The sequence below is a fragment of the Lagenorhynchus albirostris genome, chromosome 12, assembly GCF_949774975.1.
Source record: "Lagenorhynchus albirostris chromosome 12, mLagAlb1.1, whole genome shotgun sequence".
In the NCBI taxonomy this organism is placed as follows: domain Eukaryota; kingdom Metazoa; phylum Chordata; class Mammalia; order Artiodactyla; family Delphinidae; genus Lagenorhynchus; species Lagenorhynchus albirostris.
The window spans coordinates 33,152,540-33,178,568 of NC_083106.1; positions in this window are offsets into that span (position 1 = coordinate 33,152,540).

Below are 26,029 nucleotides of genomic sequence, written 5' to 3' on the forward strand. Positions count from 1 at the left end.
CTTTTTAGGTTTCTTGTAAAATTGGTTATGTGTTGTTTTGCAATCTGATTTTTTCACTTAATAAAAATATTATAACGTTTTCCTCTGACAGTAAGTATTCTTCAAGATGATTCTGAGATTATTTCTACTATTTGTAATAAACATTCTTGAACATAAATCTGTCGGGATGCCAAGTACTTTTCCTTAGGGTGAATTACTAGAAGTAGAATTTTTAGCTCAACAGATACACATTTTGGCCTTTGATATCTGGATCTTTTTCACTGGTTCCCTCAAAGTAAATACAAACGTGGCTATTGCAGTGTGATAACACAAATTAGGAGGAAGTTTGGTGTTTTTCCGCTTTACCCTCCAAATTATTCCTCCTATAACTGCTGGGCTAGAGGAGTAGAGGGAGGTATCACAGTTCTGTAGTCCCCCTGGTGGTTGCCCTCTAATCATGCAGTCTTCCTGCTCTTTTCCATAGCCGGGGCTCAGCGGCCCTGCTTTCTTCTGGACTTCAGAATACTGGTGCTTTTTTTTGCTTGTCAGCCAACAAGAAAGCTCTCCCCTTTTCAAAACCTTGCTCTTTCACAGGAAATTGGGCCCCGGGTGACACAGTTCTTTCCTTTCATATCCCTGGCCTTTTTCACAGGTAACAAAAACAGGATTGGGGATGGACAGATTTCTGGTTAGTGGATGGTCGAGCATGCCCCATGCATGGACCCTAGGCACAGACTTCCAGCTGAGCATCTACTTCCCAGTTCCCTGCAAGCAGGAAAGTTTGGATGACCAAAGAATGATGACCTCTAGGGGGCAGTATTGCCTAAAACCACAAGCTAGCTTGACAACTGTAGCTGACCCAGACTAAGTACTGCCCTCTGGAAAAAATGGTGCTGCTAGAACGTCTGTGTATTACAGTGGCCATTTCTCCACACGTTTGCCAACACCATTATTTTTTCTTTTTCTTTCTTTTAAACTAATTTGAAAGGCAACAACAGTATCTTATGTTGTTTTAATTTGGATTTCTTTGATTACTAGTAAGGGTGCCCATTTTTTAAATTCTGATTTTTACAAACAAAATGTACCTTTTAGAAAACACACAGCACTTAAAAATACACAAAGAAAGTACAGTGTGTCATAGTTTCACCTCCAGAGGAAACCATTTTTATGTATATGCTACCAGAATGTCTCCTATGAAAACATACTTATATACACAGATAAATATCTTTTATGCCCAAACTCACAGACCTAAGCTTACCTCACTATTTTTACTAGCTACTGAAGATTTTACACAATGAATACCATAACTTATTCAGCTACTCCTATACTGATGAACTTTTAGCTTGTTTCTAATTTTTCACATGACTAACAGTGCTACAGTGAATATTTTACATAAACCTCAGTGCACTTGTGCAAGCTCTAAGATAAATTTCTAGAAGTGTAATTATTGGGGCAAAGAGTTTGCACACTAAGTTTGATAGAATGAAATTACGTGAGGTCAGAGATTTTTGTCTATCATGTTCACTGCGTTAACTCCAGTGCCTAAAACAGTAATTGGCACATTTATAAGCACTTAATGAATATTTGAGTGAATGCTTGAAAATATTTTGCCCAATTCTCCAAAAATTTTCACCAATTTACCCAACTGTTTATTAAAAGACCTTCTTGTTACACAGTTCTCATATTAGAGCCTGTTGAACCTCTCCTGAAGCCTTGAGTGCCACAAACAGGATGAGAATCACCGGAGTCACAAAACGTGCACACAGCCTGAGAGCAGAAAGACCTTGGTAGATTCAATGCACAACAATGTGAATGTACTTAGTGCAACTGAATTTTACACTTAAAATGATAAACTGGTAAATTTTTGTTACATATATTTTACCACAATAACCAAAAAAGTAGATTCTGCCATTTACTGAATAGGTGACACTGGGCAAGGATCTTAACCATGTGGACTGTTAGTTCTTTTTCAGCATGTTGGCATAAGTCAGAACTGGTTAACAGGGCATTAAAATTGAACTGTTTTATCTCAGTTTTCTGCTAAAGCCCTGAGACCGCATATCAAAGTCAGGTGCAAGACCACCAATGAGATTTGCAGAAAATGGTGAGAGGAACTGATTTTGTGGGTCTTCAACTCCCACCCATACTGAGTGTATAAAAGGGCTGGAGAATTTTGGGGAGTTGGTGTGTTAAGCTTCTCCCCTAGGAAAAGGAATTAGGGGTTCATTTGTCTTAATGTCAAAACCAAAGAGAAGGCCTTTGAAGAAACCATTTAGAGAGAGTGATGTATGTCTAAATATGAAGGTGAGACAGGAACTCTCCCTTGAGGAAACAACTGCTGTGAGACTTTCAGCAATGTGAGGTGAAAGGAGAGGAGTCTGTGAGGAACTCACAAAAGTGCCTTAAGAGAAATGGGTAGTTTGAAACAACATCAATTCCCAGGGAGCTTAACGCCAGCTCATGAAAACATCAGTCAAGAAAGAACTTTCCTGCTCATTTCTTCTTTTCTCTCCACCAGCTAGCTGAAAGACCACAGGAGGGAGGAAGAAGGATTTACTCAGAGAAAACAGGAAACAGAAAGTCTAAGAGCAGACAGAAGACAATATAAAGTTGGGCAGGTGAATGCTGTCTATGCTTCATCAGTCTTAGAGTTTCTAAACTCAAAAAATACTGAGGGTGAGTGAAAATGCTGTGGCAAACATGGGAAGCTGGCAGATTTCATGACCTGACTGATGGAAGAGCAAACAGCACGTGGGGATGCAGTGAAAGAGATGCCTTAGTGGGCTTCTAGATTGCAAGAGGATGCTTGCTCAGCCCCCAAATCAAGTTTTAGTCAACTCTGAAAATGAAGTGAGGAAAATTTAATTTCCTATACCAAACTCAATTTTGCAGAAGATTATTTGAAACTTACAAGTACAATATACAGACTGCCATCTAGAAATTGACACAGAACAGCTACCTTGGTCCAGCAATGGGACAAGCCTCATCACTTCCCTTCCCTTTCTGGAAGTTCAATTGGGCTTGCTCTCTCTCTCCCTTTCTCCTAATCACCTATATCACCTTCTGTATCTGCCTAGCAAAGCATTCTTGTACAACCCAGCCCCAATTTCTATCTTTTTGGTGTTGAACAATATGATGATAATCTCATATTGAAAAATATGGCAAAGAGTCCTTTAAAAATTGAGAGTTCATTTCTTCACAACCATTTTTTTTAGTTTCTCATATGTCTGACAATGTGATACATATTGGGCATGCTACAAAGAAAAAGACATTGTCTCAGCTTCAGTGAATTTGTAGATTAGGTGCAGAAAGAAGAAACTGAAGACACAATTATCAGGTAATGAGAAAATTATAGTAAAATATATATACAAATTGCTATAGGAGCACAGAGAAAGGAGAAATTTGTTCTTCCTCTGGACTTACGAAAACCTACATGCAGGAAAAAAATAGCTAAAGAACCAATTAAATGTAATTGAATCCCCATTTAACCATTCCCTTTCTTCCAGTTCAGCACACTGGAACATCACTGTGAACAAGCAGCAGGAATGCATCACCTGGCTATTGCCATGGAAACTGCTGGCCCTGCCTAACCACCTGAATGAGACTCTTCCCTCCAAGCTGACATGGCTCCCTTTGTATGGAAAATTTAGGGTTTTGTGTGATCCTCACTGTCCCTAAATAGCTGCCCTACTAATCCCACTACTGGCCAAAATGCCACTATTAGAATCACTCCTCTGAAATTGCATCACTATCTTCAGATGGCTACAGATAATCATACATTTGTTGCCTAATGTTTAAATGTCTCTTTGGGTGTTTCTACATGTGTGCTGTGTAACTGGTATACAATTTTGTGGTCAGCTGGCAAACTTAGCAGAGCCTAGAGCTTAGCAGCATGCTTTCTGCAGTCAGGCAGCCTCAGTTCAGACCCTACCTCTGGCACTCTGCATAAACCATTGTGCTTCAGTTTCTTCATCTACAAAATGAAGATGTTATGAAGACTTAATGCCTAGCACATAATAAGCATTTTTTAACTAAAAGTATTGTCTTTATTATCTGGAAACCCATTTAAAACAAGGAAAAAGGAAGAAGAGGACAAAAGTAAGAGTTTCTAAAGGAAAGAAAAAAAAACTTAAGACTGTTAAACAAAATTCTTGGAAGAAGAGCACTCTTTGCCATTCTGAGTGATCTCTTTTAGTGCCACTTTATGTTTGAAATATTCCAGAGAGAAACATGCTTCCTAATAAAACTGTAAAACCTATCTTCAAAGTTGAACTGTGGAATAAATCTTGAGGTAATGATTGCTAGTCTGCAACTTCTTTGCATTATTATAAATAGAAATATTCTTTCAAGCAGACACACACACACCAGAGAGTGAACATTATATAGTTCAGCATATCCTTTATCTACAATTTTATTCTAAGATAATTTTCATAAACCCATAGCTATGATATGCATAATCATTAATTACCTAACTCCTCCCATTTCATTTTATGAAGATATTTGTACTATTTTATTAAGCAACACCATTATCTTATCTATAAGTAAATTATTAAGTGAAAACCTCATTTTAAAATTTAATGGTTTTAAGTAATGCCCTATATATTATACCCTAAAATGCTTACTGTCTTAAGAGCCCTGCTTCAAAGCAACTAAGCAGATTTTTATTCTCAAAATAGTTTTTGCCCAAAAAAGCTCAACAACATTCCCTCATTCATAAAACTCTGTTACAAATTTGGTCTTTACAACAGGGCAAGGACAAGCAGCAAAATTACTAGCACTTAGTGCCAAAAGTCTTTTGCTTTTCTTTACAAAGTTGCTTACTTCCTTCTGAGATTAATGGACTGTCAGTGGGTTCTCAGCAATGACTAAAATTTTAATATAAGGAAGGGTGACCCCTAGTGTTGGCCTTTAGAAACCAAATTCAAGTAAAACCACAAAGCTCCAAAAATGTGGGGAAAAATTCAGTAGCATGCGTTATACGACAAGTCAAAAGACCTAATTTACTTGCCTTAATTGTCTATTGACACATAAATCATTATTATTTAAGATATTACTAAAATGTTTAAAGAAAATCTTTCAAACAACACAGTTCCTCCTACATAAACTCCCTTTCACCCACTGAAAATGTACAAATTGAAAAAGAATAAAATAAGAGGAAAAGGCACAAGATTTGCTTGAATGAGAAAAGAGAAAACTAGCTAAGGAAAAAATAATGCCCAAACATTAACTCCACATTGCACTGTAGATGACAAATTATATAAGCCACAGCATTAGATTTGTGTGAAGTATTTAGTAAGAAAGTCTTGAGAGAATCATTTACGTCCTTACTAGTTTTTGCATAGAAAGGTTCACCTTCAACAAACGCAAAGTCACCAGTTCTGCAGAAAAAGGAAAATAATTCAGCTTAAACACCTGTCACTTGTGACAAAATGAAATGAGAGGTCAAAAGTGACTTACTGCGTCCTTTGAACTCATTGTCACTCAACAAGAGAGACTTTGGCAAAAAGAAGACATGCTGGGACAGAGAAACCCTACATGTGAAGGGGAGTTCTTCCTGGAGAAAAAAAAAATGTAGTATGTAGGAAAGTCCTGCAGTTCTTTCCTATTAAGTTTTATTGCCATTATTTACTAAGGTTCTTGACTGGAGCTGACTTGACACCAGCACAGAGCTAAGCAAAAATTAGACATTTAATGCTCTCCTTTTGAATTTCAGGTGCCAAAGTGACATAAGAGTTGCCTAGGCAAAGTTTGTGCTGAGGACAGCACTGCTACTTCCTTTTACTCATATGAACTCAACAAGGAACAGTACAGACTGATGGGGAAAATAAGGAATAAGAAGGAAAATGAATGTAGTGATGAAATTCTTGATTTAATATGGGAGGTAGAACTTAAAAGGATAGCAGAACTTCTGCTATTAACAATGACTGCTGACACATCACCCATTACTCATACAACACATTGGTTCTTGGGATATGGATTCATTTTCTTGCTTTGTTCTAATGTGTCCATGAAAAGAGAACCTTTTTCTTGGTGAGTGCTTCACAACTGGGACCTTAACCTTTCCAAATGCCAGTTCTATCAGCAAACAATTTCTATTGGTCATTTAAAATCTAAACCTTCCTTAAGTCCCTAAATTTTGTTCAAAGTGGATTTTTCTTTTTATTTTTCTCTTATACCCTCTGATTTTACTCTGTAGGTCCCCTTCACCTTTATCAAGAAAGAAGTACCTTTATGTTTCACATAAATGGTTCCTAATAAACATCTTTTATCTAACTTGTAACTGTAAATTATTTAGATCACACATGCTAAATTAAAATAATGCTTTGAAAGAATTGTATTAACAAAAAACACAATTTTACTCTCTAAGATGATTTAGTACTAAAAGATTTATTTTATTCCTTTTATGTGTCTGATTTCAAACATTTGGGAGAAAGTAAAATACCCTTTTTTAATCTGCATTTTCCATATTTTGTAAAAAGAATTTATGCAAACAGGTGGCCTCAAGTTTCTGTTGTCATTATACACCCACAACCAAGGACTTTCAACTACAAGAAATATGTCTCATAAAAAAATTTCATTTACTTAGCAAGAAGGTACCCCTTAATAGGTGCACACATAATTTCATTTTGTATGACTGATTTACCTGCCTACTGATGCTCGTTCTAGCAGAGCCTTAGCACTCTCTGGGAACATTCGTTGCTTGTAAAAGCTGCAGCAATTCCTTCCAGTGACTAATTTCATAAGACACTGAAATGGTTTTTCTGAAGTTCAGCTTTCAAAAATGCTGAAATCCTAGAAAAGAGCTTATGCACATTTTGCTTTCTTTTATATATAACTCCCACCAGGAGCATAGAAAGCTCCTAAGAAAGGTTGGGAAGACAATCTTTCCTTGTCAAATAATAGTACAAAATAATGCCCTATTCAAACACACATATACACACACACACACTCCTAAACCCAAATGCACATGAAAGTTAAGTAGTAAATACAGTGCTTTGGCAAGGTGCTATTCAAGGAAGCATGAGAGTGATGATATTAACAAGAACACATCTTCTTGGAGATGGAGAATCAACTTTATTCAAGATTTGGTGGAATAAATGATTTATTCTATTTCATATTTGAAGCCACAATTTCATATTAAAGTAAGCATATTACAAAGTGGAATTCAGCCAGACTTGAATTATAGAGATAAAACATGGGCCTTCAAAGAAATTCAGTATTTGCTGGGTGCTTTAAGCTATTTTCCCAAGTCCTTTGGGTTTATAGAGATTTTATTTTTCTATTTGGAATATTTCTATGGAAAGGCTTGTGGTCAAGTTCTCTGTTCAAATTTAGACTCTCCTGGGAGGGGTAACAAATAAAGCTGTTAAAGGGAAAGTGTATGTATCACATCCATGTGAAAATCAAGGGCAGCTGCCTATACAGAAAAAAATAGGTGATAGATGGGTAAATAGATAGATAGACAGATAGATAGATAGATAGATGATAGATAGGAGAGCAATTTGACAGAGGGTGAGGTCCATATTTAAGGGCTAGGTAGGGAAGCAGGGATGGCTATGAGGAAAACTTGGGGAAGAATGACCATACAATGCTTATGGGTGGGATCAGGTTGGAGACAGGGCAACAAAAAGAAAGACAGAAATGTGGGAACATCCCAAGGATAAACAGCTGACATCACAGTTTTGTGAGTCTACCTTTCTTTTACCATCTATATCCTTGAAACAAGGAGACTTTTGATACTAAAACTCAGACTTATATCCTCTCTTTGCTCTATACAATGAAAACATTTAAGCTATAATTTAGATATATGTGTAGTATGTCATAAAACTAGGAAGACAATATGGGATTTTTTTGGTCTACCAAAAGTTCCCATACCATTTGGATTAGGTGCAGAGAATAGGCTAAATTACCAAATATTATTAAATGAGATCAATGTAAGGTCTTGTGCTTAGATCTAAACTTTTGATTGCAAAAGTGAGAGTGTGATTTAGATGAAGGGACTGAATCTGGTTTCTAACACAGATCTGCCCAAAATTATTAAATGGAGAAGAGCCTATATGGAAAGAATTTTTCTGAGCCTAACTTTGTCCCAAAAGTCTATGTCTCTGACTGTAATTCCAAGCTAAGCAACGTTTATCCAATATCTCTGCCAACCTTATGACTTTTCCTAAGACTCGATTTTTATTTTAATCATAAAAAATTGTGTTCTTGTTGTTTAAAAAAAACCCAGTGTTATAGAACTGTATGCAGTAAGTAGTAAAGTGTCTCCAGTGCCTCATGAGTTAACATTTGGATGTGCATCTTTTGAGCATTTTCCTCTATATATTCAAATATATCTAAATGTATAAATATGGATTCTAAGCAAAACGAAATTAAACATAGTTTTTCAACTTGCTTTCTTCCCTTACTAATATCCCCATCAATCAATCAATATCCACCTCATTGCTAGGTCAAAGAATATGCACATTCCTCATCTAGATATGTAATGCCATATTAGCCCCCCAAAATATTGTAGCAAATAACATTCCCACCAAGCATAACTGAATATGTCCATTTCTTTGCAAACATTAATTTAATTCAAATGAAATTTAGAATCATGACTATTAAAATTTTTATTTGAATTACACTCAATTTATAGATTAATTTAGGAAAAAGTGATATCATTCCATGCTGAGTTTTCCTATCTAAGAACATCCTATATGTTGGTTTTTCTCAGGTCACCAATTCTGAATATAAGTAAGTGGTATGGTTTTTTTCTTAGTCCTGTTATAATGATAGTTTCTCTAATGTTTAAGCAAGGTTATACTCCTAGAGTAAACTTTTAACTTTTAAATCATATTTTCTAAGTGAGATTTAACGTGTCTCTGTGTGCGTCTGTGTCTGTGTGTGTGTGTGTGTGTGTGTGTGTGTGTGTGTGTATAAATGAGTCCTTTATGTGACAGGTTTTGTTAGCAGTATAATGCTACTATAAATATAGGAATTTTCATCTTGTCCTGTTTTGGGAAGCAGTTTTAAACAACCTAAAAATCTTACACAAGTTAGAAGAATTTGTTCATAAAATCATCTAATCCTATTACCTGTCTTAAGTACCATTTTTTTCTGTAATTGTTGCTCTGTTCAGGTTTCCTACTTTATGTGATTAGAATTTCCCAATTTATATTTTCTTAGAGATAAATTCAATTAATCTAGTTTTTCACAGTTATTTTGTCAAATACTTGTTTTAAATATTCTCATATTCCTTCCCATATGTTTAATTAGAGCCCATTTCTTCATGATACCAACAATAACTAATATTTCATATTCTTAATGTATGCCAAGCACTGTATAAACGTAATTCTTACAACAACTCTTGAGATAGGTACCATATTTTTTTCAGATGAAGAAATTGAGGAGTAAATCAGTGTTACTTATCCAACATCATACAGAGAGCCTCTGTAGGGCCTCTGTGGCCTCTCAAGGGTTCAAACTCAAACCCTATGTTCTTAACATGTACACCATAAAAATCTGGCAATTGTTAGGTTCTTTAGGTTGCAAATTGAACTTATTTTTGTGAAAGGAAGAAATTCTCACCAGATCCCTGCAGCACAAGTTTCAGGAGTTGGTCTTCTCTTTAAAACAGAGGTCATAAAACATTTTGCTTATGTATCTTCATAAGAATTGTTTTATTGAGATATAATAGACATATAACATTTTACGTTTCGGGTGTACAGTATATTGATTTGATACTTGTAAGGAATTTTTAAGTTGAAAATTAAAATATTGTATTGTAAATTTAATTAGCTGCAAAAAGATAATTTCCTGTATGTTATAAATATATGACTTTAAAAATGAAACTCCTCTATCATTTTAAAATGTATCCAGTGGACTCTAAATACCATAATGATTTGACACCCACCACAATCCTTTTTTTTTAACAATCCATTTCTAAAAAGCTTTAAAAAGTCAAAAATTTCCATCATTCCTTGTTTCCTTTTTTATGTTTCACTTGACCCCATAAAACTCATACCAAGGTGATACATATTTTTATGTTTGAGCATCTTTTATTTATTAACCTTTAAAATTTTTCTTCAAGAAAACTATGCATATAAATTTAGTGTTTAATTTCCTTTGATTATAAGTTTCCAAGTGTTAAATTATTTTTTTTTCTTTTGGATTGAATTATTATTACTAGTTGCTCTCTGTTGAGTTAAACAAGTTCACAAATTTTAACAATTACCAACCATAAAATGTAAACTTCAATTAAAAATGTATTTCTTAGTGAAATGGAAGGGACTAAAGATTTTCTGTCTTTCCATTTATTTTTTATTATTAATTCATATATTTATTGGTGAATGTTAATATTGCTTGAATGAGATAGGGCTCAAAATTCAGGTTATCTGTATTTTCATTTTCATAGATTTAAGTGCTGAGAAAGTTTGTTCATATAAATTAATAACTGGTCCTAGAAGGAGTTTTGATATAGTAATGCTTTGGATTCCTTTAACTCATCATCATTTACATGACAAAAATTACATGACAAAAATTACAAAAATTACTTTTGATATAGTAATGCTTTGGATTCTTTTAACTCATCATCATTTACATGACAAAAATTACATCATTTACATGATAAAAATTACAAAAATTTAAAAGATATATCTTTTAAAATTATTATTAATGATTAATCAATGGAAATTCTATTAAGTTCTCCTGAAATTTTATTTAATTCTATGACAAGAAATCTCCTGACTTGCAAGAGGATTTGTTACCCAGTCATTAGGCCTTCACTTCTTCAATACCGACATCAATATTTCCAAATGTTCTTTCTTTGGCACCCTGGTGTTTTTTACATACTGGTGCAATTAACCATTGTAATATTCAAGAAGCCTGAGTGAGATGTATGTCTTTTTTTGTAAAGGAGAAAAGGGATATTGTGAAAATTAAAATGAGAAAAGCATAACTAGAGTGTGAATGGACGATAAGGTTGTGGAAATTGATTCCTTTAATCTATCCATGAGTCCCAGTAACTTTTGGAGAGTCTGCACATATGTGCAGAAGCACAGTGAACCCCAGATGAAGTCTACTTCTCTAGGCTCTAACCATTCTGGATCTTGGTTTCTTACAATTTTAAATGTCAAAATTTCAGGGGGCAAATCATAATTGGTCCAGCTTGGGTGAGTTCCCCAGCTTACTCAGTGAATGATGGCTACTGGGAGAGGATCACATACTACAGACAGGGCCACTAAGAATCGATCACTGTGCTATACAGTAGGTCCTTGTTGATTTCTACTCAATATTATGTAGTAACCTATATGGGAAAAGAATCTGAAAAAGAATGGATATATGTATATGTATAACCAAATCACTTTGCTGTATACCTGAAACAACACAACATTGCAAATCAACTATAATTTAATATAAAATAAAAATTAAATTAAAAAATGAATCAATCACTATTTATTGGAGGCCAATCCTAGAAAAGGTGAAGTTGTGAGCTGTACCACCCTCACAAAAGTTACCTGCAACAGGTCTTAATGTGTTTTCTCTCTTTTTTTTCTCATTCTTCAACTTGCCAATTTTCTCCTTTTCATTTGTTTTCTCAAAGAACCAGTAAGAACTTAGTCTTATTTTATTTATTTTATTTTATTAATATTCAATTCCTGCTTATAGCTTTCTTCAGCCTTTCCACCTATTTTACCTTACTTTCTTAATTACACTTTTGTTTAGCTAAATGTTTAGTTTATTTACTTTCAACAATTTAAGTAGATCATTTTACTGTTATAAATTTCTCCCCAGTATCACTCTACCTATATCCTTTAAGTTTTAATATGTAGTAATGTCATTAATTTCTAAGTAATCTATAATTTCAGTTGATTTGCAATGTCAAGACACAATATCTTATTCTGTACTTGCCTATTGTCAAATTTCAATGGAGTATCTATAATGGTCATGTTTTAAATATTTTATATTTAAAATATAAGTAGTTCATGGCATGCTCTTCTCAAAATCCTACAAAAGATGTTCATCAAGTTTCAAATAAATTCCAGACTCCTTACCATGGCTTAGGTCACTTCCTTGATTTGGCCCTATACCACACCATCCTCACCTGCTATGATTTCATCCTCACTCTCCCAATCTGTCTACTCTGGCCAGTTTGCTTTTCCTGGAGTACAACAAGCTTGTTTCCACATAAAGGACCTTGTAATTGCTGTTTACTTTCCCTGGAATTTTCTTTCCCCAAATTTTCACTGGATACGCTCAGTCACTTCACTAAGGCTTCTGCTCGAATGAGACCTCCTTAGGGACAGCTTCACCACTCCCTTCATTATTTGTATTAAAAGCGGGGAGAGGGGAAGGGATGAGGATAGAATATATATATTATATTTGTTTATATATAGAACATCTCTGGGAGGAGTTAAATGGGGAGCTGCTAAGGGACAGAGACTGTATATGTCCCATGGTACCTTCTGAATCTTATACTAAGCGAGTAAATCATCTATTTTAAAAGACTATGTACATGACATTAAGAAAGGGGAAAGATTAACAAGAATAAGAGGAAAAAATTGATAGGGGAATAAAAAACATTTGTTGGGTCATGGAGTTTCCGTAGATTTATGTAAAGTGATGGGAGAGAAGGCGGCATTCCAGGAGATTTAAACAGCATGTATGAAAGCATAGAAGGCAAGAGAAAAATAAGGAACATGCTACTGAATATTTTATGCAAATTTGTATCTTCAGGGCCTAGTTTACTAGAGACAAAAAATATACCTGTCTTGGTAGGGCAGTGGAAGCTTGTTAAGGAATAATGGAAAATATTATTGCCTAGGAAGAGTAGGAACAGATGGAGATTTTAAAATTCAACGGAGAAGCTTTGTTGTGCTAGGAAAAAGCAAGCCATTGAAGGTTCTTGAACAAGGATATCGTATGGTCAAATGAGTGTCTAAGGAGGATTATTCTAAATCATTGTAATGAAAGGATTAATAGAGCTAAAACCTGGGGGCAAGGTGTCCAAGTAGACTACACTCATAGTTATTCTCAAAGGATATTGGGACCTGATTAGGAAAGTGGATTTGGCTTATAGAAGAAAGTAATAAAGATAAGACATTTTTGTTTTAATCAACAGGATTTGGAAAGTGTCTGTATATGAGAAATGGAGAAGTGATATCAAAGTAAATTCAAACCACAAATAACCACAGGCTTTTTATATAAAAGTCACTCTGTTATTCATGTTTGTTCATGTAATGAACAAAATGCAAAGATGTACAAAATCTGACTCCTCTGTTCAAGCACTTGATTTTAGTCATTATTTACATTTTACCACAAATCTTATAGTTTATAAACATCTCATAGAAAAATTTCTCATCATATCCCACAAATACTCACTTGAATTATAATCCATCCCATTGTATAGCAGAGATAATAAAAGTACTATGGGTTTAGGTGCTATGACCAGGTCACAGCACTGTTAAACCAAGGGGCACAAAACTGGGAACTGAATATTCAAACTCCAGGTTCTGCATATTTTCACAATATTATGCTTTAGGAGGTGATCTTTTGAGTATTTACTATGTTCCAGCTATGTGCATTATTTTCTCATTTAATCTTTTTAAGCACCCCACAAACTAGGCATTATTAGTATTGTTTACCACTATGGAAAAATGAAGCTTCAGAAAAGTTAAGTGGCTTGCAACAAGTCATCCGGCTTATAAGTGATGGCACGAGGATCAGAATACAGGCCTGTCTAACCCAAGAACCTGAGCTCTGAAAACCACAGTATTCAGCGGTATCAGGATGGGAATAAAAAAGTGCCACAGGAACAAAGAGTTGTGAAAAGGTTCCTAAGAACCCTGGGATCAGGTGAAATAGCATTTTAGTGGGCTTTTGAAGAATGAGTTGACAGGTGATGAAGAGGACCACTGTGATATTGTGATATAATAAGAAATATATATTTGGTCTTCATCCCCAATTCCTGGCACAGAGCTCCATAAATCCTTGAAACTTCCTGAGTGATAGGGATGAGTATGGTCTTTTATTATTCATAGTAAGTCCCTTTCAACTGTATCTGAGTTTATGTTGAGAAGATGATTCTTGATAGGTCCTTAGATAGCTTCAGGATTGGCGATGGTTGCCAGAGGATCAACCATGTGATTAGAGGGTTGGAACTTTCAGCCCCACTCCCTAACCTCCCTCTGAGGAGGAATGAGGGGGCTGGAGGTTGAGTTAATAATCACAGTGGCCAGTGACTTAATCAATTACTCCTACATAATGGAACCTTCATAAAAACCTTAAACGAAAGTGTTTGGAGAGATTACAGGTTGGTGAATGCATCCTTGCACTGGGAGGGTGGTGTACTCCATGGGGACAGAAGCTCCTTTCCTTCCAGACCTTAATCCATGTGCCTCTTCATCTGGCTGTTCATTTGTATCTTTTACAACATCCTTTAATAAATTGGTATTAGCAAGTGAAATGTTTCCCTGAGTACTGTGGGTCATTGTAACAACGTAAAGAGGTGGTCATGGGGACCTCTGATTTATAGCCAAATTGGACAAAAGTGTGGATAACCTGGGGGCCCTCTACATGTGATTGGTATCTGAAATGGAGGCAGTATTGCGGGACTGAGTCCTTAACCTGTGGCTCCCAGTAGTTGGTGTCAGAAATGAATTAAATTGTAGGCAAGCCAGCTGGTGTCCACAGAGAACTGGAAAATTTCTTAGTGTGAAAAACCCACACACTTGATATCAGAAGTGCTGTGGGTAGAAACAGATCATTGTAGCCACCACCAGATGATAATCCAGGCTAATCGGGTTAGAAGTCTCTACTGGTTAAAATCAAACTTAAGTGAAGATTTTGAACTAAATGACTTGGCTAGTAGTTGTATTATTAACGCCCATAGGAAAGTTAGAAGACACTGGATGGGACAGAAAAAAAAGATTATAAATTTAATCCTGAATGTGTTACTGCACTATATTGAATGCCTAAGTACAATGTGTGTCCAGTTGACTTTTGGAAAGTGGCCAGATAGTTGGAAACTGAAAAATATGAATTCAGGAGTCTATAAAATGAGTACAATAATATCAACCTCACGGGTTCATATTGAAGATTAAATATAACCATACAAACAAAAAACTCTTTAAAAATGGGAAGCCATTTTTTAAAAAATAATTTTTCACACAAAAGGGAGAGTTGCAGTTCTGGGGGAGATGGGATCTCTGAGGTGTATTATTTAATAGAGAGCACAACAGAGGAGTGAAAAGAAATATTTGAAAAAGATTGAGCATTTAAGAGATAGGAAGAGGAGAATTTGAGAACTGCAGAGCAATTTAATGTGCTTTCCCAGAAGTCAAAGAAACACAATTTTAAGGAGTGAAATGCATTAAAGAATTAAGTAGATTGAGGACTTCCCTGGTGGCGCAGTGGTTACTAATCTGCCTGCCAATGCAGGAGACATGGGTTCAAGCCCTGGTCCGGGAAGATCCCACATGCCGTGGAACAACTAAGCCTGTGTGCCACAACTACTGAAGCCACGTGCATAGAGCCCATGCTCTGCAACAAGAGAAGCCACCACAATGAGAAGCCCGCGCACGGCGATGAAGAGTAGCCCCCATTCACCACAACTAGAGAAAGCCCGTGCGCTGCAACGAAGACTCAACACAGCCAAAAATTAATTAATTAATTAATTTTTAAAAAAGAATTAAGTAGATTGAGAGTGAATACTAAAGTTAACAATGAGTGGATCTTGAGAGGGTAATCCCAGTAGAATGAGAGAGAAGAAAAAACAATTACATGAATTTAAGATCATATGAATAGACCTGAAGGGGACATTGAAGATGTTTAGCAATAGAGGAAAAGAAGGAAAGAGGACTGTAGCCAGAGGGGGATATGGGAACAACTGTGAATGTTAAGAAGGAGATTCTAGTCTGGAAAAGAATATCTGTGAGAATAATACTGCTTATGAAACAGGAAGAACTGGGTCAAGGACAAAGAGACAGTTTGGGTTTATACTATAAACATCTCTTTCTTAAAAATTGAAGGGAATCACAAACTGACAAGCCAAGAAGGAGGGAAAAGTGCCCTGAATCTTTCCAAATAAATAGGAAGAATAAAGAATAATCATTTGATGAGGACTAAGGATGGAACTTGAGGAAGAAGGGAATATGGAATTGGAAAGATCAGGGGAAAGATGAAAAAAACCTCACAGCAGCTACTCTTTTGAATATTTTGTTAGAGAACCATTGAGATAATTTTTTTAAAAGAGAAGGCATGAGCTCAGTTAAAATTGGCATGAAATTGTGGTGAGCAAGAGCTGAACAATTCCTTGGGGTTTTTTTGTTTGTTTGTTTTTGTTTTTTTTCCTATACAGTTGTGAAGCCAGGGATAAGAATCAGATTACACAGGCAAAGCAAAACCCTGGTAAATCAGAAAATCAAGAGTGCTTCAGTCCATTTTTTTTTTCCTGCAAACAATGCATTGAAGTCAGATTTCTACATTTCAGCTTCATTATGAGATAAACAAACGAGTTTGGGGATCATTCTTGGACCAAGTCCTACTCCTTAATATTGCTGCAGTGGGAAAATTTTTCCAAAATTTGTAAACAATAATATTATACATGAAAATTTTTAAATCTCATTCATTAGTTATTAATTGCCTGTGTTAAAGAAGTTGATTTTTAACAGAAGACTGTGTTTAATAAGTAGTTGAAGAAATTAGTTATGATGTTTTCATATTTGCAGTTCCATAGCTGGAACATTGAGAAAAATATCATAGGAAGATCTACTTGTGGCTATATTTCAAGTTAAAATAAGTCAATATGGACATTTCTAGTAAGCAAGAAATTTTAAGGAAAGTCTATACCACAGGGATTCTGAACTGTTTACTGCAGTTTGTTTCCAAAACTATGTAGAATTTGTATAAAATGTTAGGCAAAAGAGAAAGATAATACATTCAAATTTATATTTTAAATTTTCTTAGAAGAAAAACGTCAACACATACACACACACGCCTTGAACTTGCAAAACTAAATGTAAGGACACTGGCATTCTAAAATTCTCCTCAAAGTGGAAACATTTCTTGTTCAAGGCAGAAAAAAAATTTGGTGGGAAAAAGGCGAGAAAAGAAACAAAGGAATGAGAAAGGAAAGGAGAAAAGAATAAAAGAGAAAGGAAAATTAATGAAGGGAAAACCAAATACAAAAAATTACAGTCTAAAAAAAGGTATAACATTTGTCAAATACACATTAAGTTCAATGTTGGTCATAACATTTCTCTCATCTTTATTTTTTCTCCATTTTAGTTTGTTCCTAAGTGGTTCACTAACATTCTCACATCTTCCTGCACTATACCTATTTTCTCAGGAGAGTCAGAGGGGAAAAATGTTTAGAGTATAACAAATTACTCTACAGATACAGGCTTTTGGGAATTTAGTACATATACTAGTAAAAACCAGTGAGCTTATACAGCACAAATACTAAGTACGAAGTTCTTTAAACAAAACATAGTTCTAAAGTTTGAAGCTTTGTAAAACATAAGCTCAAAACATTATCTTACTTCAATTCTTATACTTATTTCACATACAACAAATAGAAACATATTTCCTAAAGCACAAAGAAGGAGGGAAGGAGGAACAGAGGAAGGAAGAAGAAATAACAGGCCATAGCATTGGATTTTTAAAAGTTACAGAATATAATGGAAGACTTATGTACAAAATATTAACTATGAGTCCAATATTTCTTTTTAATCTCAGCAAAATCAAATATTTTAATTTAACAGCCTCCAGATAGCTAGCTTATTAGCAAACGATACAAAAGTAAAAAGCTTCAGGCATACCCCCAAGGCTTCTCAACGGTACTTTCCTTCCAGATGGCTGTTAACTCTGACTCAGATGTAGTTTTCAATCCAAATAAATGAATCACCTCTTACCATTTTCAGCTTTTTAAGAAACAATAATAAATTAATCTGGCACCCAGAAATGACAATGAAGCTTCTTTTTATTATAACAAGCTTACTTGTTGATTATGACGTCTGATTGCCTTTAAGCGGTTGATATATGTTTTTAATGATATCATCATTAAATTTTAAACAGGAAATTTTCTTTATTGTTTTATTTTACATCTTTTTATGCATATGTTTTGGGGGATTGATTGTTGGTAATTTAACAGCTTTAAACTTGTGGTTAAGCAGCCATGATTTACTAAGACGACAAAATATAGGCACTCACTTGCAAAAACTAGTGCTAATTCTTGCCCTTAAGGTTTTATTTCTCTTATTGTTTCTTTCCCTCTTACTTTCTTTTTCTTCTATATGGACAATTTCCATCTTTCCTGGCTGAAGACATGCTCTTCTCCGCACTCACATTATTGAACTGTTCTTAACTTATTATCCTGTCACAGGGCTTGGTTGTTAAATGGCAAAATTCCAATGACATACCTATGAGCTAAAATAAAGTCTAGGCATAAGACTGAGAAGCTCAGAAGATGACGTTGCTGACACCTGGTATAAGGAGCTGTTACTCAAATGAGATAGCAGTGTTATCACTGTGTCCAGGTCTTGGATCATGATTTACATTCAGCATCTTCTTGTTAGTAGTAATTTGCTGATATTTAGAATTGCATCTGTTTGAGAGAATTGCATGAACTTTAAAACAATTATTTATATATATTTATAAATTTATATATATGTAAACTTATTTTATCTTAAAGTTATACCATACATTCATACGCTGCTTTACTTCAAAGATCACTTAAAATAAGCATTATATTTTAAGTGCTGACTCCCTGTACATGTCCAAACTTTCAAATTTATAATTAAGCTTAGTCTGTTTGGTTTTCTAGTCCATTCATTTTTGTTTTATGGTGAAGACTTATTGTCTGACCAAAATATATAAGGAACCCTAAAAAAAAATTCATATTGCCCAATGAGTTTGCAAACTGGTATGATAATTTTCAGTTATATTCCCATAATTTCTTTTTCTCATGAAAGGGAAGTCATGTATGTGTTGAGCTGCACATTCTTTCTGTCCAGTGTATGTAAGGAGATGTTCATACTACATCCCCAACCCAAAGAAAGAGACCTAAAGGAAGGGTCATTAATAACTTCTTTCAAATGCCAGGGAACCTGGACCTCATTCTGAACACTCAGCTGTCTTCTCCATTTCCTTCAGTTACATATGCAGAAATACTTAATACTTTGACATTTTACTGGCAGCTGATTTCCTCTCCAAGCTTTGATTGTTCTTAAATGTTCTTCCATGTAAAGTAGGCTTATACCTCTGCCCCATTGTGCTTGGAAAATGGGCCAGACCAGCAACATCAAAGGACCAATCATGATTTTTACTCTTTCCCTCACTTGTTCAACCGAAGGTAAGGGAGTGGGGAGTGGAGGTGATTGTTTTTGTTGAAATATGAAAACATTTATGTTCCTTTGGGTTTAATTTATAGCCCAAAAGTAATAACATGTATGAGGAAAGGATTATGAAAAAATTTGAAAGAAGGAAAGATGGTTGCTCAAATGCTAAACTCTTAAACACTTAAAAGATAACTTAAATGCATTATAATGAAAATATTGGTGAATAAAATTTACTTTTTTCTTCATATCATATCTTCCTAAAAAGAGGGTTCTTTCTGAAATCCCACAACAAATAATTTACTTCTCTAAACTTAACTTCCAATCAATACATCCTATTATTTTATAAGCTATGCCCTTGGTAATTTATTAAAATCCACACAGTTTGGTAGGCTTCATAATAATTAAAAGAAAAATTGAATCAAATTAATTTCCCTATATCAGACTGACCAAAATTTATATTTAATTGATTTAATGTTTTGTTAATAATTGAATTTATTATAGACACACACACATACATTTAAGATTTTCATCTTAGTAAACCACACAAAATTGATAAAATAATATACAAACAACTCATGACAGTAATAAAAGACAAATTACAATTGTTAAAATGGACCAAGGATCTGAATAGATATTTTTCCCAGAAGATAAACAAACGGCCAATAAGCACCTGAAAAGATGTTCAAAATCATCAGGGAAATGCAAATCAAAATCACAATGAGATATTGCTTTATTCTCACTAGGATGGTTATAATAAAAAAGGCAGATAACAACAGGTGCTGGCAAGGATGTAGAGAAATCAGAACCTCATACACCACTGGTAGGAATGTAAAATGGCACAACCTCTTTAGAAAACAGCCCAGCAATTCCTCAAATGACTATTCATAGAGTTACCATATGATCCAACAATTCCACTGCTAAGCATATACCCAAGAGAAGTGAAATATCCACTTAAAAACTTGTACAGGAATGTTCATAGCAGCATTATTTATGATAGCCAAAGGATAGAAACCACCCCAATGTCCTTCAATCAATGAACGGATAAATAAAATGAGGTATACCATATAATAGGGTATTATTTGGCATTAAAATGCTATGACATACTGATACATGCTACAACATGGATGAGCCTTGAAAACATTATGCTAAGTGAAAGATACCAGTCATAAAAAAAAACACATATTGCATGATTCCAGTTATATGAAATGTCCAGAAAAGGCAAATCTATATAAAGACAGAAGTTAAATTAGCTGTTGCCTAGGGTTAGGGTGGTAGGAGGATGGGAGGAAATGGGGAGTGATTCTAAATGGGTATGGGATTTCTTTTGGGGATCATGAAAATGTTCTAAAATTAACTTTGCTAATGGTTGCATAACTCTGAATAGATTAAAAACCACTGAATTGTATACTTTAAGTGGGTGAACTGTGAGGTATGTAAAATATATATCAATAAGACTTGTAACAAAAAACTTCCTAGAACAATAGCTGTTGAGAATAACACATCACTTAATATTCACGGAAAGGGACCTGGCTTGTTAAATCACACTAACTAAATAACAGAGTCATCTAGCACTCTTATTATTACCAGTTTGGTGAACAATCCCTCTCCTTCCAATAAGAAAACCAAAAGATGATGTTTAGAACAACTAAAAGTTAGTCTTGAAGTTGTTTTCTTGCTCTGCTTAATAAATAAGAATTTTTTAACAAAAACTTTAACTAGGCATCCAATGGACAATTTAGGCTTTAACTTAGAGATTATTTGTAGTAGTAGAAATCTGTAAGTGATAGTAACATTTCTGCCCTGCATTTGTAAGTGTGACTTCAAACCAGCTTATCCATCTCTGATAAAGTACTTTGGGACATGGAACAAGACCAGAAACAGACATTTATTTAATAAACATATACTGAAAAAATATAAAATTTTATAATTAATTGTTATAAAACTCCTCTAGCCTACTTCCCAGAATTCATGCCTGCATGAAGACACTTTACGATTAGTTTATTACTATTAAGATTAGTTCTTTATTTTAAATATTCAATATATCTTTCACTTTTCTTATTACATAGAGTGATGCTGTTTGGATTTCCTTCATTCAGCAAAAACACAGTTTTACAATTTATGATGCAGTAAAGCAAACTTAATAAGCAAAAACACAAAGGACTTACCTTCTTTGTTCTTAAGAGATACTAAATAAAGAGACCAATGTCACCATTTATTTCATACTGTCTACAATTTACTACAATAGGAAGCAATTCATAAAGGACTCTATTAAATACATATCAATGTTTTATATTAAATATATTACATTTATATTTAAGTGATTAAAGTAATTTGAAAGAAAAAGTTGAAATTTTCACTCTGAGTAGTGTCAACTCTTATTGAATTATATTAAAATCACCCATCAACATTAGCTTGGACATATCTGCCCTTTAGTAACGAACAATTTATCTACCAGTAATATTTTATGCAAACCAGACTTTGAAACATTCTGAGACGTATTTGGCAAAAAAAAAAATCGAATTTCTTATTATTGTGATACAAGCAACTAAAACCAATTTGAAGTCATATTTTTGAGATGTGAACTAGCAGAGATCTGTAGAGTTAAGTATAATGTGACAATTGAAAGAATATTAAAACTAAATTTTTGTAAAAAGTTACAAGCATCTATAGAAATTTTAGCACACATTAACAAGGAACTATAGTTTTCAGATGTCTGTGAATTTATTTAAATAACAACCTTTTTCCTTAAGAAATAATATAGCCTTTTTATTTTTATGCATTATGTACAATAAAAGAAAGAACAAATGTGCAGTGATATGGTTGAAAGGTTATTATTACTCCAACGACAGAAACAAAAGTATATTATCACTTGGATGATGTCAATGAAAGGGTATCATTACTTTTTCTGAGGAGAATATTCTGGTAAGTAAACACACAAATACAGTATTTATTACATTTTATTCCACATGTCTCCAAGGAAATCAAAAAGAAATGCAATTAGTTTGTAATGTTGGGGGAAAAATCTTTGGTTTCATTTGTTCAACAAAAATCTCTGAATCAGTTATACTTTTATCAACTTTCCCTTCATATCCTAGCATTCTATTTCACCATCCACTCTATATTTCTCACACATATCTATCTCAAAGTTACCTTGCTAGGGAGAGTGAAAACAAAAATCCAAATTCTAAAAGCAAGTGTTTAAACTTTCAATGTTAAATCTATCCACAGTTATGTATATTAAACAGAATCGTGTCTATTGTATCTTAAGCCTCTGAAAATAAGCATATTTATGCTAAGAAATGTCATTGCGATATACAAATAAATAAATTTTTCCAAAATTTAGATTATTTTAAACTAAAATTAAGCTAATTTGTTAGTTAAATGACTACTTATTAGCTCCTTAAAAATCAGTGTTCATTGTTCTTTGCATTTGTCCAAGTAAACTGTCAGGTGTAGAAACTTTTAAATACCACTAATGATGCTATAGGTACAACAGATCACACTTAAAGGAAAATACTTCAAAAGCAGAACTATTTTTGCATAAAAAAGGTAGCAGCTGAATCATAACATATTTTAACACTAATGTTTCTCTCACCAAACTTTTCTCTCCACATCTACATAGTACCAACCAAAAAAAAAAAAAAATAGGAAACTACAAGCTCCAAAGCACATTGCGTGTCTTACCTCTATTGTCAGTCAGGTATCTGGGATAAAATATGTAGTCTCTACATAGACAAAGCTTTCACCATGAAAGTCAAGGAAGATACAGCCGGGCATGCTGGCTAAATGACATTTTCCTGTTGCCTATTGTAGTTTTCATTAACTAGAGAAAGTGTCTAGGTAACTAACGGTCAGGAAGAATATATACCTCACCTTGCAGTCTTGTGTAGACAGCTTGATTAACCCATCAATGGGTGGACCAATTCAGAATGATCACCTTTATACTTCTTTAGTCCCCTTCCAGAAATTTCTTCTTTTGAGTTTTTTCCCCCCTACATCACTGATAATTTACCTGTTCTTTTTCTTTTCTTCTCCTCAGAAATCTGTCATTGATATTTTTATTTTCTTACCTTTAATTCCCATTCATTTTCAATTATCTAGGACAAAAGTCATGGTTATTACCCCTCTCTGTTTTAGGGTAAGTCTATTCTCAGCTTTTTTCACAATCCATGAAAATGGACCATAATTCACTGTAATCATGGCAAGAATGAATTCCCAGTTTCCCACATAATTCTAATCCTAATTCTAACACGGCATCTAAGCAGTGGGAAACGGTTGACATATGTGACTTATACCTAGACAAGCCTGCTAGGAGGAATCATGCATTTAAAAGGGTGTGTGCCACAGTGGCATATAATTAGTATAATAATATCAGGACACCAAGTTTTTGTAATCATCTCCTTTATATGTACACACTTTAATTATTTTATTGATAGCAAAGACAGTATTTTCTTGTTGATAGTATTAACTCATGTGTTTTGAGCTTCAGATGGCAGAATGGGGACCAGTAGGTAATAAAAGATTTTCACTATACATGAAAAAGACTTTTGCAGTAATTAAAACTTCCAACATTTCACCACACATATCCTAATAAGGGCATGGTTCTAAAAAGGTACAACACCACTACTAAAACTAAGAAATATTAATAAAAATTTCATAATATCTTCTAATTCAGTTGTCATTCAAATTCCCCCAATTATGCTCAAAATATATTTTAACAGTTTTTTGAATTCCAATATCCAAATAGTCACATATTTCAATAAAGATTGTTATGTCTCTGAAATCACTTTTAATCTAAAGAATCCTTCTATTCTTTAGATAGTATTTCTTCTTTTCTCTCGACTTTTTAAATTTTTTTCTCTTGACTTTGACTTTTTAAAAAGTCCAGACAAGTTTGCTTTGAGAACGTCCCAAATTATCAATTTGTCTGATTGATTCATAATGATGCTATTTAACTTGCTTCTTTAATTCCAATACTTCTTGTAAAATGCAAATTAGATAGATGCTTTATTCAGAATAAACATTCTTGGCAAAATCACTTTATTGTCAATGATTTATATATGTTATATTACATAGAAGAGAAGACACAAACTGTCAGATCATCCTACTATTAGCAAATACTAAGACTGTCTACTTGGTTGGGGTAGTGACTGACAGATCTTTTCGTACTAAAGGTACATTTTCCCCTTTGCAATTAGCAAGCAATCTATGGAGTGATGACTTATCACTGTGAGACTATCGTGTTACCCAACAATCCACTGGTCAAAAATTTTAGCCTCCATTGACATTCCTGCCTGAATCAGATACAACATTGATGCTGCAACAGTGATTTTTTTAAATGTATCTTTTTTCCTATAATTTATTAGTCTCTCTCTTTCTTTTCTTTTTTGGGATATCTCTGTTGACTGATGAATTTTTGTTTGTTTATTCAAATTTTTGTGATCACTTACCATCATTGTTATTTTTTTTTATGTTCAAATTTTCCCAAATTAGACCAGTCAGAGACCCTTCAATGTGATCTCTGAGTCCTTTTGACATGACCCCATTAGTCTCTGACCACTTCCTTTATTTCTAGCACCACAAGATGATCTGGCTTGATTGTATTTTCCTGGCCACAAGCTGTAATCTCAGCCATTTCTCCAAAGACGCTTGGTTCCTTTAGAAGTTAATGGTATTCAGAAACCAAGATCTGTGCCCTAGGTGTCTGCCGGTGGGATGTCACTACTTTCATGACAGTACCTTATTATTAACGAAGAAAGACAAAAACAAAGAAACTTAGTAACTACCTTTAAAAATAGAAAATAATTTAAAAATATATAAAAAAAGATAACACAAGTATTTCAAAAAACTACATGAGTCTGGAGATGAAGACGACTTTCCTAACCAATACTAGGAAAAAATTCTTACAGCAAAGAATACCAAAAGCAAAACCAATAATCAAACAATATGACTGGGGGAAATATTTGCAATCCAAATAGCAAAAGCTAACATCTATAATATAATATCCAAATAGACACATTCTGAAAAGAAAAATGCAAATGACCAATGGAAAAAAATGTATGAAAGTTTAAATGGGAGTTAATAGATGAACAAATCCAATCAACTACCAAACATGTGAAAAATGCCGAAATTTGCTAGTCATCATAGAAATGCACATGCCCAGTCACATTTTACCTTCCTCACTGGCAAGCATGTTTAAATGGACATCTCTCTGATTTGTGTGGATATGGGAGAAAAGAAGCTCAGACATTTGGGAGAAAAGTGAGTTATCGCATCCATTTCAGAAAGCAATCCAGCAACATCTATCAAAGTAAAAAGTCAATACAGCCTTTGAGCCAAAAATCTTACTCCTATGCTTCAAGCTATAGAAACAAATGCACCAATACTTAGAACATATAGGTATGGATATGAGTGTGTCTGTTGTTTCACTGGTTGTTGCGAAGGGAAAAAATAAACCTAGAAACAAACTGAACACTCCCCAACGGGGAAATAAACACCATGGAATAGTATGCAGTCGTTAAAAACAATTAATTAGAGCCACTGGAAGAATTTCCATGAGGTAATGCTGAGTGAGAAAATCAAGATGCTAAAAGGTATGCGGAGTTAGAATTTATTTTAATAAAACCAAAAGACCAAATAAAATCTCTAACATATGTACACGTGTATGGATACATATGGTTATATATCCAAGGCTTTAAAAGACACCATAAAGAAAATGAAAAGACAAGACA